This window comes from Canis aureus, chromosome 31 (genome assembly GCF_053574225.1).
Source record: "Canis aureus isolate CA01 chromosome 31, VMU_Caureus_v.1.0, whole genome shotgun sequence".
Classification (NCBI taxonomy): Eukaryota; Metazoa; Chordata; class Mammalia; order Carnivora; family Canidae; genus Canis; species Canis aureus.
Genome location: NC_135641.1, coordinates 36975808 through 36991750, shown reverse-complemented (window position 1 = coordinate 36991750; position 15943 = coordinate 36975808). Strand labels below are relative to the sequence as shown.

The following is a 15943-nucleotide window of genomic DNA, read 5'->3' as shown; positions in this document are numbered from 1 at the left end:
TCAGGCCTCAGTGAAGTCAGTGTGTGCCCAGGTGTGCCCTCACTTACACAAACACAGCCTTCAGTGATGTACCAGGCAGAGCCAGGATTGCTCTCTCACAGCATTCAAGTAGCAGCCTGAATGCTAAAAATTCAAATTTCTTATCCTCCTTCTCATCTGGTAAATTAATACTGCAGTATTTTTTTTTATGTTGTTAACCTCTAGGTACCTTACCATTTATGGAATTTTATGACACCTACTATGAGAGTACAAATCAGCTGTCAGGAAAGTTGACAACGTCAATATTATTCACTGCTGATCTTCTGATCAACTGCCATATTTTCTGGCAGGTCGAAATTAGCCAGATGGTCTGTTTTCAAGCTTGATGTTATATCTAGCTATGTGGCAATGTAAGTGCTCATAAAGCCTATCCTTTGCAGGGTTCACCCTGTGTGTAAGCAGGTTAGGTGGCTGCCTCTGAGGCATGATTTCGGAAGCTGCAAATCCTCCCTATTGCTGATATTTTAAAACATCGACTCTGCACCTACCATTGTACTAAAAACCCCTGCTAAATGCTAGAGCTAGTAAGACACAGTCTTGCTTTCCAAGTCATTAGTGTTATAAAAGTAGCAGACACGGTTGACTTGCCAAGGTGTGCAGAATTCTTGTAGGAAAGGGGCTCCTTGTCGTTAAGTAACTAGGTCTCTTTGTTGCCTGTGTTAAAAATGCAAACATGGAAGATAAAACTCACTGGTCTATTAATATCTATATTAGTTAGGTAAAGGCTAAACTGCTATTTAAAAAGTAGGTCCCAAACATAGTGGCTTTACAAGATCCATCAGTTCTTAGGAAATATCTTCATTTGCATGATCAAAGCTGAGTTACAGATATGTCCATGTCCTGGCTCAAGGCAAGGGAAAAGAGCACATGTTGGGGCAAGCAATTTTCTTTTCTTTTTTTTTTTTTCTTTTTCTTTTTAGCAATTTTCTTTTAAACCAAAGAAGCAGAAATTGCACTTACCACTTCCTCTCATATTCTCTTGGTAATAACTAAGTCACATCCTGGAGACAGCTGCAAAGGAGGCTGGAAAATATAGTTTTAGCTGGGTAGCCACGTACTCAGTATGAACTCTATTCTATGGAAGAATAGAATTATGGATTTTGATAGACAACTAGCGGTCTCTACCACAGAATCATTAAAAACATAAGCATGCTCTGCATAGCCCCCTCAATAAAGTAGCTATTGCTTTAGTAAATCTTGAAGTTACGGGATGTAGGAATATTTTTAATGGGGAGAGAGTGAATAAGCATTCTGTAGACTAGTCGGGCCTGATTGTGAGTTGAGTGTGGAGATGAGACTACGCTTGCCTAAGAGAAACTTAGGAACCCTATGAGGGACCAACACAATGGAGCTGGTAGGAAAACAAGGTCAAGGTCTTCCCAGAGCTGTCTTCCCATATCAGTAATTATAAGACTCAAATATTCACTTTTCAGAAACCATATTGTACCTATCCCTGCCTCTCTGGTTGGAAAGGTCATATAGGTGTGGACGTTACCTTTGGGTGTTTCTATATATATAAAAATATTTTAGCATTAATGTTGGAAAAAATCATTTTAAATTAGTGTATTTCCACCAGAAATTTCATACTCTTTTTTTTCCTTTTTGATATCCTTATTCGGATTTTTAAAGTAAAAATTAAAATATATAACGAAGATCATAGGTATGTATTTATACTTAGTCATTTAAGATTTTTTGAAATGCTTGTTGTCGCTGGGATTTGGTAGTTATGTGATGATCTGGCGCCACCCAGCAGACCAAGCGAACATTGACTTCCTTGCCTTCCTACAACTCGGGGCTGAGCGTGGAACCAGCACACAGGAAAGCATTCCTGGCGGTGGACTGAGGCAAGCTTCCTCCAAAACAGCTTGCCCTCCCCACTCTGGGGTCACTAGGCAGGCCGTTCAGAAACTACTAGAAGAGAAAACTGTTGTTTTGGATTAGATGATTATGATTATTTTTTTTTTTACACTGAAGTATTTTATTGTATGCTGCTGCCAGTGAATATAAAATAATCTCCCTTGTGAAATAGAAATTTGTGAAAATTCAGAGAGGTCGATGTTAAGGACTGACAAAAGTAGGAGGTTATGTAGTATGGCCCGTGTTAGAGGGATGAGCTTTTGTACAAGCTTCACATTTAGTTCTCCTTTGAATATTCACTGGTTCCTGAAAAGTGATTTGGAAAACCACCAAAAGATTTGTTTTACTACAAAAAGGGACAGAACAGGCTTTCTGGGGTCTGAAAGGATTCGTACTTGAAGATAGACCAGGTAACAGGGGGTCGTTGGGCATTCTGCAGACAGAAGTGTTTCAAGTCTCCAGCTGCCTGGAAGACGTTCATGCGGTTGAGCCCAGCTTGTTAAACCACTTTCTTCACGTGCTGACGCTGGAGGAACCAGACCTGGTGCTTCCAAGTGTGGGGCAGATTCATCTGTGAGTGGATCGGTCGGGTGGTGGATCCTCAGGGCCTTGAATTAAAGTCTTATTTTTTAAATGCCAAGTTCTACACACAAAATTAGGATTTTTTTCCACTTTGTACAATATCCATTCCCCCCCTTTGCAGGAATAAAGTTGGAGTTTTGGTCTTTACTACCACTCCTTAGAGTCCTTCTCATTCCCTTTGCTTTCATTTCTAGAAATCACAGTGCAGAGCTCAGAGAACCCACTAATCTGTGATGCAATTTGAATTGTAAGACATTTTCCTAGATGTATGCATGGTACTGGAATTGGGGCTATCTTAAGGAGAAACATTTTATCTACAGGACTGTAATTTAGATTTCTCCAATATTTACCTCTTTTCTACACACCCTTTCCATCACATGAGTTCCCTGGAGAGTATCTCCATTGTATAAGTTACAAAGAAAGATGTATCAAATCTTTCTACTCTTTGTTGTAAAAAATATAAGTAGGCTTTTGCCCAAATTGCCTTTAAGTGCTTATTACATTCTTCTTTATAAATGTATGCCCTTTCTAGACCCTTCACATAGACAGCACTGTTGATAAAAACAGTATTAAGAGCTAATTATTTTTGAAGACATCACTTAGGTGGAAAATCAACGTAACATAAGAGAAGCTATGATAATCTCTCCAGTTGGGAAGAGTTTATTGGTCACTTAAATTGAAGAAAGTGCCTATGGCCTCTTTCTGAAAGTCCTTAGTAGACTTTTTAATTATTGGTGACACCAGTTATTGATTTCAAGTCAGAAGTTCCTATTCAGCTCAAAAGTCAAGATCCCTAAAAAAAAAAAAAAAAAAAGAAAAAAAAGTCAAGATCCCTCAAAGAATAACCTATATTTTTCTTCACCTCCATTTATTATTCAGTCTTCAATCGAATACAGTCGGGTTTTCATCCCTTCTCTTCATGAAATTCTGTTAGAGTTGGGAGAAATCTTCCATTCTCCAAATGCAAGGACTGTGCTTCGGTCTTCACTTTGTTGTAGCATTTAGCTCCCCTGGATGCTATCCTCTAATTTATCTCTCTTCTTGATTTCCTGATTGACTTTTTCTGATTATTATCCTATCTTTTCCTTCTTTGTTTCTAAAGAAGTTTCCTCTTCCTCTGTCTACCCTTTCTTAAGATGGAGTTCAAGGGTCTGTATTTGGCCTTGTACTTGTCTCTTGGGATCTTTCAACCATTCCAATGACAGCAGTCACTGTGACTTTCTCTAACGTGACCTCATTCCTGTCCTCAAACCCACATATTCAGTTGCTGACTGGACATTTCCAATAATATCTCACAGATATCACAAAAATATCCAAAGCAAATTCACTGCCTTTCTTCTCAGTTGTGATTCTCCTCCTTTATACTATTTTGATGAAAAGCATCCATCCAGTTTCCCAGCAAGAATCCTTGAAGATTCTAGAAGTCTTCCTATTGTCACCTCCCATCTGTACCAAGCATCCAAGAAGTGACTAGTTTCTATGAATTTTAGAAATGAAATATATCTCCAGTTTATTACTTTTCTCTACTCCTACTTATTCTTCATTAATTTAAGCCATCATCATCTCTTAGTAACTGGAATAATTACTAATTAATAGTCTCTCTCTCTCTCCTCCCCTTCAAAACTTCTTTGACAATTCCACCAGAGTGAAAAGTCCAAATCTGATCTTATTATTTTCCATATGAAAAAGTTCTAATAATTAGAAGGATGTTGAAATATCTTACCATTATAAGGGCACCAGGGTGGCTCAATTGGTTAAATGTCTGCCTTAGGCTCTGGTCATGATCTTAGGTTCCTGTGATCCAGGCCCATGTCTGGCTCCCTATTCCCTGAGGAGCCTGCTTTTCCCTCTCCCTCTGCTCCTCCCTCCTGCTTGTGTGCTCTCTCTCTCTCAAATAAGTAAAATATTAAAAAAAAAAAAAGAAATCTCCTACCATAATTATAAATTCATCCATTTCTTTTTGCAAAAATGTTAGTCTCCTGTGAATTTGTCTATATTTTGTTTGTTTCTGTAAAGTTCTGTTTCATTTTACTTTTTAGCTCCATTTTTGAGATCATGCACATTTAGATAAATTAGGTCATTTTGATTAATTCACCTAGTTATCATTATGAAAATCTCTCTTTATCTCTGGCAATACTCCTTGTTCTAGAGTCAACATTTTCAGATATTAATATAGTCATATCAACTTTCTTCCTATTGGGATGTGCATGGTACGTCTTTTCCATCCTGTTACTTTCAACCTATTCACATTGCACTTAAAATGACGTTCTTATAGAGAGCATATTACTAGTATTAGTAATTATTTTTTAACTATTGCTAATTATTATTAGTACTCATTTTTAATCCCTCTGACAACATCATTTTTTTCTTTGGCATGTTTATTCCATTTACATTTAATGTAACTGTTGATATGGTTTGCTTGGTGTTTAACATCTTTTATTTTCCATTTGTTTTCTTTTTTTCTTTTGATCTTACTTTCCTCTTTTAAAAAAAGTTAATCTAGGGGGAGTCTAGGTGGCTCAGCTGGTTAAGCACCTGCCTTCAGCTCATGTCATGATCCCAGAGTCCTGGGATTGAGCCCTGTGTCAGGCTTTCTACTTCACAGGGAGCCTGATCCTCTCTGTCCACCTCCACCCCCCTGCTCTGCTCATGCTCTCTCTCTCTCTCTCTCAAACAAATAAAAAATAAGATCTTTAAAAAATTAACCTAGTATATTTTAGTGTTTTATTTTATCTAACCTGTTGGGTTTTTATTTTATTTTTCTGAGTAGTTGCTCTAGGTATGCACCTTTAACCTATCATATTCTATCTTAAATTAATGTTATTTCACTTCATGTCTAATGTAGGAAGCTCACCAAATTATAATCCATATAGCTCCATTTTATCACTTATAATTCTTATATATATATATGACCATTACATCCTATAAACCCCACAATATAAATGTTTTTTTTTTTTGCTTTAAGTAGTCAGATGTTTTTCAAATAAATCAGAGGATGAAAAATAATTGGAGGCATATTTATCTCCTTATTTCCCATTTTCAGCATTCTTCAATTCTTCTGTAGATCTGAATTTCCAAATAGTATCATTTCTCTTCAGACTGAAGAACTTCTTTTAGCATTTCTTGTAGTGCAGGTCTGATGGCAAGAAATTCTCTCAGCTATCATTTATCATGTATTTATTTATCTAAAAATGTGTGTGATTTACCTTCATTTTTGAAGGCTTTTTTTGCTACCTATATGATTCTAGGCTAATTTTATATTCTGGTTGTTTTCTTTTAGTACCTTAAAGATATCAATCCATTGTGTCAGCCTTGCAGTCCTTTTAATGAGATTGTTACTTCTCTGTGTGTGTTATACATTTTACTCTGACTCTCTGGCTCCTTTTAGAATTTTCATCTTTACATTTGACTTTCAGTAGTGTGACAGTGATATGCCTAGGTGCACTTTCTATGAATTTATTCTACTTGAGATTCACTAAACTTCATGGGTTTCCAGTTTATGTATTTTTAAACATATGAGGAAACATTTCTGTCATTATTTTCTAAGGTTTTTTTTGTCCTGCCCATTCTCTCTTTCCTATCCTTCTGGGACTCCAATTTCATATATATTTGACTGCTTGATATAATTCCACAGTTCAACTAATGCTTCTGTTTGGTGTATTTTTGTCTTTTCTTTCTATGCTTTACTTTTCAGAAAAGTGAGAAGTGAAAAATAATAGTTTTTTTTTTTTTTTCCTCCAGAAAGTTTCTTCTCTCAACTATTGGCTATAGTGACAAGGTGATTATTCGCATTTAAACTGATAAGAACAGATACTACACTTGATCTTAGCCAAAAGGCCGAGAAGCGATGATTATTCGCATTTAAATAAGAGTTCATTTGGCTAGGACTGGGCTGCAGCTCACTTCTGGGTAATGCAAGCCTAAACTTTCAGTTCCCTAAAGAATGGCTAGTCCCTTCATTCTTATCAGGATTTGATTGGGACTTTATGTAACCCTTTTTGGATTCCTCAATTTCAGGCATAGGGACAAAGGAAAAATGTGGGAGATGGGACAGATGGTATGTTTTCTTTCAGTTTATCAGTCCTGCCTTCATTTCCATTTTCTCAGTAAATTTGGGGTGGGGTAGAGAGGATTTGCTGTGTTGAGTAAATTATAGTACTTGACAGTCTTTCAGACTTGGAAATTTCCCACCTGCTTCCATCATTGCCAGTAGTTCAGTTGCCTTTGTGTCCACCCAGTTAAGTTCTGAGTCTTTTTTTTTTTTTTAAGATTTTATTTACTTATTTATGAGAGACACAGAAAGGAAGAGACATAGGCTGAGAGAGAAGCAGGCTCCTTGCAGGAAGCCCAATGTGGGACTCAATCCTGGATCCTGGGATCATGCCCTGAGCCAAAGGTAGATGCTCAACCACTGAGCCACCCAGGCATCCTAAGTTCTGAGTTTTGAGAGCCCGTCTGCTCTTCCTGAATCCAGACCATCCAGTACTCACTATTCTCTTATGAAGGGCTCCTCTTTCTGGAAATCAATTCATCAAGATTTTCATGTTTCCATTATTCTTTGATAGTCCCACATAAGTGTGATTTTTACATTGTCCATGTTTTTTTGGCGTTCCCATGGGAACTAAGGTCTTCTCTGTCCTACTTGGAAGCAGAAAGTACTTAGAGAACTTTTAAGTAGTTTTTGAGACTCTATTCAAGGGTTACCTCTTAGATGTCTTTATAGAACTTCTCATTTGAAACTAATTCTTCTATTGTGGCTTCTGTATTTAATCCTATAGTATCAGCTGTGATACTCTTTAGAGTACCTGGTTGTTTATAGGATTTATCCTACTCTATCCTACTTATCCTACTCTAAGATCATAAAATATTCGAGTCCATAGCCACATTTTATTTGTCTGCTTAATGCCAATAAATAGTAGATTTTGCCCACAGTAGATACATAATACATATTTGTCAAATATACCATATTTTCTTATAGTCTCCCTGACTTCAAATATGCTGGGGTTTTGTTGTTGGTCTTTTTGTCATTACTTTTCCCATCACATGAAATTCTTTTTCTTTCTTTCACCTAGGAAACTCCAGCTTATGCTTCAACATCCAGCTCAGTCAGTATCTTTTTAGTCAGACTTTCCTGAACCTCGTTAAGAACACTTACCACAGTATATGGTAATTTTTATTATGTTCTCATCTCCAGCCCCAGAGCGCAAGCTATAGAGGATAGTAGAAAGATGTAAATTAGTGTGGTTGAAAGAACATTGGCTTTGATTTCAGATGGACTGGGGTTTACATGGACTGGGTTTGTACTTAATAGTTTGGAAATCTTTGGCTAGTTTCTTAAGTTTTCTGAAACTGCCCATGTACAATGCCTGACACATTATCAGCATTCTATAAATGGCAGTTATTATCACTGTGTGGTATTAATGAAATATTTGTTGCAAAGTATTCACAAAATACTGAATGAGTGAGTGAATGAATAATAGCTAAAGTTATTTCACTTACTTTCAGCAGCTTTAGGTTTTTCTTGGATTATCTCTATAAACTATTTCTTTCTTGTATCTGAGATTTGCTCATTTTCATCAGTTTAGTAATGGCTCTCAGTTAACTGTCCCTAGATAGTTTTTGAATGAAGTGAAGTTGACCTGTGAAAAAAATTTAAGAAAATTTTTTCTGAAGACCTATTTAAGGAAAATTTATTTATAATGTCACATCCTCAAATTTTGCTAAGTTTGCAAATATCTGATATCTAAAATTAAACTGTTTTTCATCCATCATAATTCTTTAGACAACATAAAGAAGGGTTTACAGTAAATACCAAACAGTCATGATAATAAATGCTCATTAAATCTTTATATAATTTATATGTGCATATTTCCCAATAAATTCACTAGGTGAAAAAATATTCTGGCTAATCCAATATATACATCACAGTTTATGGCTTATAATTTTAAAGTTCATAAAAATCCAGACCGAATATTTTTCTGAAGGATTGGGTATTTTTTATTTTCCATAGCAAAAGCATATTATTGACTGTGTTATTTAGTTCTTCAGAGAACCTTATTTTTTTATGTTTGTTGTAGATAGACAATAGTGTATTTGGCATTTCAAGATAAAATTAATTTGTATTTCTCAGTTATCGTCAAGTTATTTCTTCTCGCTGATAAAATATTGGAAAAAAAGCAAACTAGCAAGATATCCTGACACATCTATACATTTCTAAAACATAAAATGAAAAATTTGAGAGTGCACAAATCAATTTTTCACTGTAGATATTCATTATCTGCTATCTTGCTTGACTGAACAGCTCAATGACTGAACAAGAATTAGAGCTCATTCATTTTTTCCCCCTTCTTGTAGCACATTCATGAAACGAAGTACCAGGATGAAATGGGCACACTACCAACTTCTCTCTCCAACCCCTGTGCCTGATTTTCCTCATCTGCAATTTGCAGTTTGCTGAGCCTAATCTCATTCTCATTTTACATGCAACACAATCTTTTTTTTTTTTTTGCCTGTGAGTTTGAGTTTAGTATTTTGAAAACCACGTAAGATCTACCCCCCAACACACACACACACACACACACACACACACACACACACCCTACCACCAAACACTGCTGATTCAGCAAGGCATTTTTCCTCTTGCAAGGCAAAGCCATTTCTAGTGAAAGTTCTCCTAAAGATGATTTGTTTTTTCTTAGCCTTATAAGTTTTGTCATCGTGTGCATTTCTCTCAGCATAAAAGGCTCCCTCCTGCCTTTCCTTATTATTTATTGGCTGCTGTACTAACAATAGTTTTCTTGGAAGCAGGGACATTTCTTTCCTTCTGACTTCTTACTAGTCAACACAACTCTCCACTTTGACATGTTATGTTTGGGAATAAAATATTAATATATGAGGCTAGGCTGTGCTTCAAGGAAGATAAAGTGTGGAAATAACACATAATTTGATAATTTTCCTATAATGTGGAAAGGTGTGTGTGTGTGTGTACATATGTTGTAATGGGATAGGGATTTAAACAAATTTAACAAATTTATTTGTTTTTAAAAGAACATCAGGGGCCACCCATATAGTTCATATGAGGTAGCTTGTGCATCTTTGCAAACCTAAGGCAGCACTCTTCCTGATGCAAATGAAATTTAGCAATTTAATTGGTGGCTGAAAAAAAAAAAAGCTGAAAAATGCAAAGGAATTGGAACCTGGGAACATGAGTGAGCAGTAGAAGGCGGTTATGGAAGGGAGCCAGATTTCTACCAATGAGAAATCTCTGTGCTTAACTAATATCTCATCAGTTCTGCAAGCCAGTAGCTGAGTTTTTCATGTTTATAAATGAGATACTCAAGGATTTAATGATTAGGAAGAAAAATGGTAAACAGTGTTATTCTTACCATGAGTCTAGTGTCTTTCTCGCTGGTCTTTTCTCTACAATAACAACAACCAGATCTGATATTATTATATTTTATTTTAGTCCTTTGAAATTCAGGAACAAATGGTGATAGTTTAAATTTCCTAAAATAATTTTGTTATATCTCAATTTTCATTACCCTTTGCTCTTAGGAAGAAAAAGCAAGAAAAATTGTTAATGTCATTATTTTCTAACACATTCATTGACAAAATCTTGAAGACTTGTCTATCACCATCATTGTGTTTATTTTGAAAGGACTTCATCACTTGCATACTCTTATTCATAAATCATAAATATTTATAACACACCCAGGCATTTATGACTAATTTCAACAAAGCAAAGCAAAACAAAATGAGTTGCTACTTCTTAATAATAAGTCAAATCTGAATATAAAAATGCAACAAAAGTCTCTGGGTTCAGGAACCCCAATTTTACCTACTTATTTGAAATTATATAAGAGTCCACTTGGATATCATTATAATATAAAGATAAATACATATATAAATAATATTCCTTTGTTATACACATAAAATATATTTCAAATGTGATCAAATGAAGATATTCTTGGAACTTAAAAGCACATTTCTTTGAATTTTGGTTTTTGGACTATCTGCATCAGAATTATCTAGCTCAGGGCTTCTTAAACTATACGGGAGAAAGGTCTTTTTATTTAATATTTTCTTAATCTCTAGAGGGCTGAAATTTTGTTCTATGCTCTGTGCAGTGAGGAAAGTCCACTAATTATGGGGCTTAGGTGTTGTACCAATGAAAGATTGTTCAGAAAGTTTCTAGTCCCTTACTCTCATTATCTGTACATCTTTCCTCCAGGAGAGTAACAAATAGTTTGTGAACTCTCTCATCCTCAAAGCACACTTCAAATGGCACTGAGTTAGCAGGCTCATGAAAGTCTTAATCAGAATCTTGTGAGGTGGATCTTAGGGATTGGCATGTCTAACAAGTCCCTAGGTGATATTTATGTACCCTAAGGTCTAAGAACTATTGCTGTTAGATACATCCAAATATCGTCCTTGCTCCCAATCACAAGCCCACACAACCTAAAGTCAATTATAATACTTTATAGAGCAAAAAAAAATTATAACAGGAAATTTGCACCAGAGCCAAGCACGTGGTCTTCCCACAGTCTCTTTAATAGTTACTGCCCAGACCCTGCATTCATTTTTCATCACCTGAACATCCCTATTTTCTGTCCATTAGACACATTTGGTCTTTTTCTCTTCCTTGGCTTTCAAAGTATTACATCAGATGATTCATCTCTCCTACTTCTGCATTTCTTTTACTTACTGTTTCCTGCTTATTCTGGCCATTAGCCTTGCTCCAAATTCAATCTTATCATTGCTAAATTTTGATACGTACTTTCTTCCTCAGTGATTTTACCCATTGTGGTGACTTCCCTCTATCACTTATGTATTAACAATTCCAGTTTGTGATTTTAATCCAGTGTTTTTTTTTTTGCCTACTATTCCACTCTGCCTATAAGATTATCATACTTAGAACTCTTTTATTCCTTTCATTTCTATCTCTGCCAGTGCTAACAGCCTTCTGGCTCATGCCTCTAAAATGGCCACATAAGCTCCATTCTGCACAATTTTGCTACATGCCATTCAGGTATACTTCAAAGAGAATGCTGTCCCCTGGAGTTATGCACCATAGTAGTCCTGATTCTCTCAGTCACCCTGGCTTATAACCATGCAGACTGACTTAGTTTACATGGTTTACATTGTCATTCATTTATACATTCAACAATAGAACACAGTTGGGAGCAGGGACATAAGCCAGGGAAATGCATCCTGCAGCAGTCAGCTCTACTGCATGACTGTGTAGAATAAAACATGAATCTGAGGGCAAACAGACCCAGGATTATCATAGCAGTTTACATATATTCAAGAACTGTATTTTTGAATGGATTATATTGGGCTCTATTAAGCCAAAGTTTTGTCACAAAAGCAAGGAATTCTGAAATCATGCCATGGCAGCTATCTTCCTCTGTAAGTAATCCCTGAGTAAGATATAAAAGTGTAAAGCAAAACAAAGGAATACCTTATTTGAACTGGAGTTTGGACACAAGCCTTAAAGTAGACCTCCACTAAGAGAGGGTGAGCCATGCAGAAGGCTCCTTTTCTACCAAGTAAACCAAACCCTCAAACCAAAGTGGGCCATGTGATTTCTCTCTTAATTCTATACTTTGGTATTAGTTCTTCCCAATGTGTAACTTATGATATATATGGACAAAAAGGCAAAATGAACCAGACTCAGAGAGAGATATAAAGAAGAGTGAAGAAACTGTGTGCCCTAGGGCGCCTGGGTGGCTCAATAGGTTGAGCATAGGATTTTCTCTTTTGGCTCAGGTCATGATCTCATGGGTCCTGGGATCAGCCTGGTGCTTAGGCTCCATGCTCAGCAGGAGTCTGCTTAAAGATTATCTTCTTCCTCTTCCTAGTTCTCTCTCTCTCTCTCTCTCTCTCTCTCTCTCTCTCATAAATAAATAAATCTTAAAAAGAGGAAGTGTGTGCCCTAATATGAGATAGCTGGCTAATGCTGCCTCTTGAGTGAGACTTGGGCCAGGCCATATACCTAGACTTAGCAATCAAGGAAAGTTGAGAGGATGATAGAGTCACCACAAGGGAACAAACTGTGATGCTCTCCTCAGCCCAGCCTGTGCTGAGTGGAAGAGAAGGAAGAAGGGAGACCATTGAAAGCAATGTGTTGACTCTCAGCTCTTTTGAAACCTCTTAAAACATGACTCATCAGTCTTTTACACTCTAGAGATGGGAAAAGAAACACAGATCTTTCTCTGTGCCAGAGCAAAGGGGGGGGGGCGCACAAGGAAAAAGAGTCATGGTACCTGCTCCGAGGAAGCTCAGGGACACATGTGAATGAAGGAAGCTAACCTGTTCCTGTTCCTTTCTACATTGTCTGGCACAAGCATGACTTGTGCTTTAAAAATTCCACACATAGGTTAGCTGACGTTGTCATAAAAATAAGAAAGTAGAAATCTTCCTACTTTTTGATATTTATTATTATGGAAACAAATCGATGTGTCATGCTATCCAGACAAATCGATGTGTCATGCTATCCAGATAATGCTATCAAGTATTAACCTGAAATTAGATACTTTAATATTTCAGGTATATCATTGTCAACAGTACTTTGAGCAACGGTGTTGAGCACCAAGTGTCAGTATATGTCATCACAAAACTCACAGTTATAGTACTTGCTGCTATTTCTTGTATGCTATCTTGTCTTCCCAACTCTTTATTGATTGAAATACCAGTAACAGAATATATTACCCTTTGAAAATGTGAACTTAACCCGTGTTAAAGGGTATTGTCTGAGCAATACTTTCATCATGTAGGAGTTTGGGGAAAAAAAAAGTTGCCTAGAAACAGTTTTCTAGGTTTCTTCTGATCATAACAGTATCTTTGGATTTCTTATATAGAATATAGATTCTCAGGTCTCTTGGAGACAGTGAGTCAGTAGTTCTGATGCTGGGACCGGAAATTAGAGTTTTTAACAAGTACCCCACATGAATCTTATGATGAAGAAACACAATTGTAAGGTGTCTTTGAATTCTAAGGTTCTATAATTCTATTGTAATCCCCTGGGCCACAAGAAACATGTAATTAATGGCTGTATTAAGAATTAGTATTGCACTGATAACAGAGAGGGTGTTCAGCATTGATGTAACTGATCATTGGTAAGCATTTGACAGATTCTTAGGCTTCAATTCCTAAGTGCAGTTATAGCCAGTGGTGTTTGGATGGTAACTTGGAGGTGAAAATGAATCATTAAAAAATAAAGGTATCATATGATTTCATTCATATGTGGAATTTAAGAAACAAAACAGATGAACGTAGGGGAAGGGAAGGAAAAAAATAAGATGAAAACTGAGAGGAAGGCAAGCCATAATAGATGTTGAACTTTAGGAAATAGTTGCTGGATGTGGGTGAAGAGAAGGGATAATTGAGTGATGGTCATTAAAGAGGGCACTTGATGTAATGAACATTGGGTGTTATATGCAACTGACAAATCACTAAATTCTACCTCTGAAACTAATACAAAAAGAAAGAAAAAAGGTTATTGTGATTTTCAAAACATTTCACAGTTTATAAAGGTTTTTATTATGTGCTCTATTTTGAATCTCATCACAATTTGAAGTTGTTAAAGCACTTTTATTGATATTTAACAAATGTAAAAGTCATGGATGTTTACAACCTGCTCCCCCTTTCCTCAGCTACTGCATGTGGAATTAAGATTCAAATTATGATCCCAGGGTTCTTTATGATTTTTCCATAGTAGTTGGCTACTTTTCTACCTTCCTGTTCTTGTTGTAAAGCCAGCAGAAGAGAATTCACCATTTTAATCCTGCATAAAGAGAGCAGTATTGCAAGTGAAACCAGCTAGTACCAAAATTGTTAACTATCTTATGCAAAACATGAGACCAAAAGTGGAATTTTCAATAATATTATCTCTTCTTAAGAAAGGATTTGCATAATTTCTTTTTTTTTGAAAGATTTTATTTATTTATTTGAGAGAGAGAGAGAGAGAGAGGGAGAGAGAGAGAGAAGACCATCAGGGAGGAGGGGCAAAGGGAGAGGGAGAAGGAGACTCCCTGCTGAGCAGGAAGCCTGATGCAGGACTCGATCCCAGGACTCCAGGATCATGACCTGAGCCAAAAGCAGCCCATTAAACACCGAGCCACCAGGCACTCCAATTTTAGTAATTTCTAGTGAGCTCAAGAAAATACTCACCTAGTCCAATCTATAAATCCTCATATCTCATAATTTTCCCACACAATATTGGCCTTCATTCTTCTAAATGACACAAATAAAGTGTACTTTTGAGAGGGTTGGGGAATAAGTTCTGATGAGTGAGCAAGAACCCTTCAGAAGATGAATTAAAATTAGAGGGATAATCAAACTACCATTGCGGGTGCTTCTCAACTGTACCTTGAGGTCCACCTCAGAATGACAGAAACCAGAATTTCTAGGATTGAGTCCTTTGTGAGATATTTATGATACTTGCATCAGACTGCCAGAGAAAGCTTAACCTAACTGTGTATATAGATATAAATCTTTTTTTGAGGAGCTAGTTCTCTAAGTATATGTCAAACTTTTGGCAGGTTTCAGTAGCACTATTAGAACAGATCAACATTGATGAAGAATTATTTATTTAGGGCACATAGCATTTTGTCTCAGAGGAATTGGGATATCAGATGCTTACCTCTCTTTTTGATGGCAGGAAAAAAAAAACTTGAGTTTGAGAGATGGACAGAGCAACATTTTTTACCAAGTCAATTGTTATTTTCTATTTGATTTCATTAGTTTACATATTTTGGGGGAAAATAAGCAACTGTGTTCTTTGACAGGATTATTAAATCCTAAATTGTGTCCATTTGTATGTGGCTTGTATTTATACAATCAGAAAAGAAAATAATGCCCAAGCCAACAATCTCCAAACAATTTCCAACGAGAATAAAATATTTTTAAAGTCTACAGATAGCAAATGTTGCTTAGCCATAATCTATATCAGGCCTAGGGGAAAAGTTAAAGAAAAAGTTGAGAAACACTTTGAAATGTTAAGTTATAGTACAACTCCACCTGATGGAATTCTGTTGAATTTCACTTGTGTTGAGAAACACTATGTGTATACATGTATATGTGTGTGTGTGTATATATGTATATGTGTGTGTGTATATACACACACATATTTTCACATAATATAGGTATTTTCATATATATATGAGATACCATCTGAATTTATATTTGATCACAGTTTTGTGAAGATGAAATGATTAGTAATATGGATAGAGAAAGGGCTGGAAGAAAATACATACAGATATAAACAGTTTTTGATAATGTGTGGAAAACTTAGAGTGAATATATTTTTTATATTTAAAATATTTTCCACATTTTCATGTTTGTCTATATACATCTTTATATGTGTAAACTTAATCGTGAAAAAAGTCAGCAAAATACATTTTTAAAAAGTAAGAAACATTTTGCAAAACACCAATGGGCAGTTTTTTGGGGGCTGTCTCCATGA

General features: G+C 36.1%; 1 pseudogene; it reads right to left on the bottom strand.

Annotated features, from left to right (window-relative positions):
* Positions 1 to 6171: 6171 nt before the first annotated feature.
* Positions 6172 to 6327, bottom strand: LOC144302763 (U2 spliceosomal RNA; annotated as a pseudogene).
* Between the last annotated feature and the right edge of the window lie 9616 nt (positions 6328 to 15943).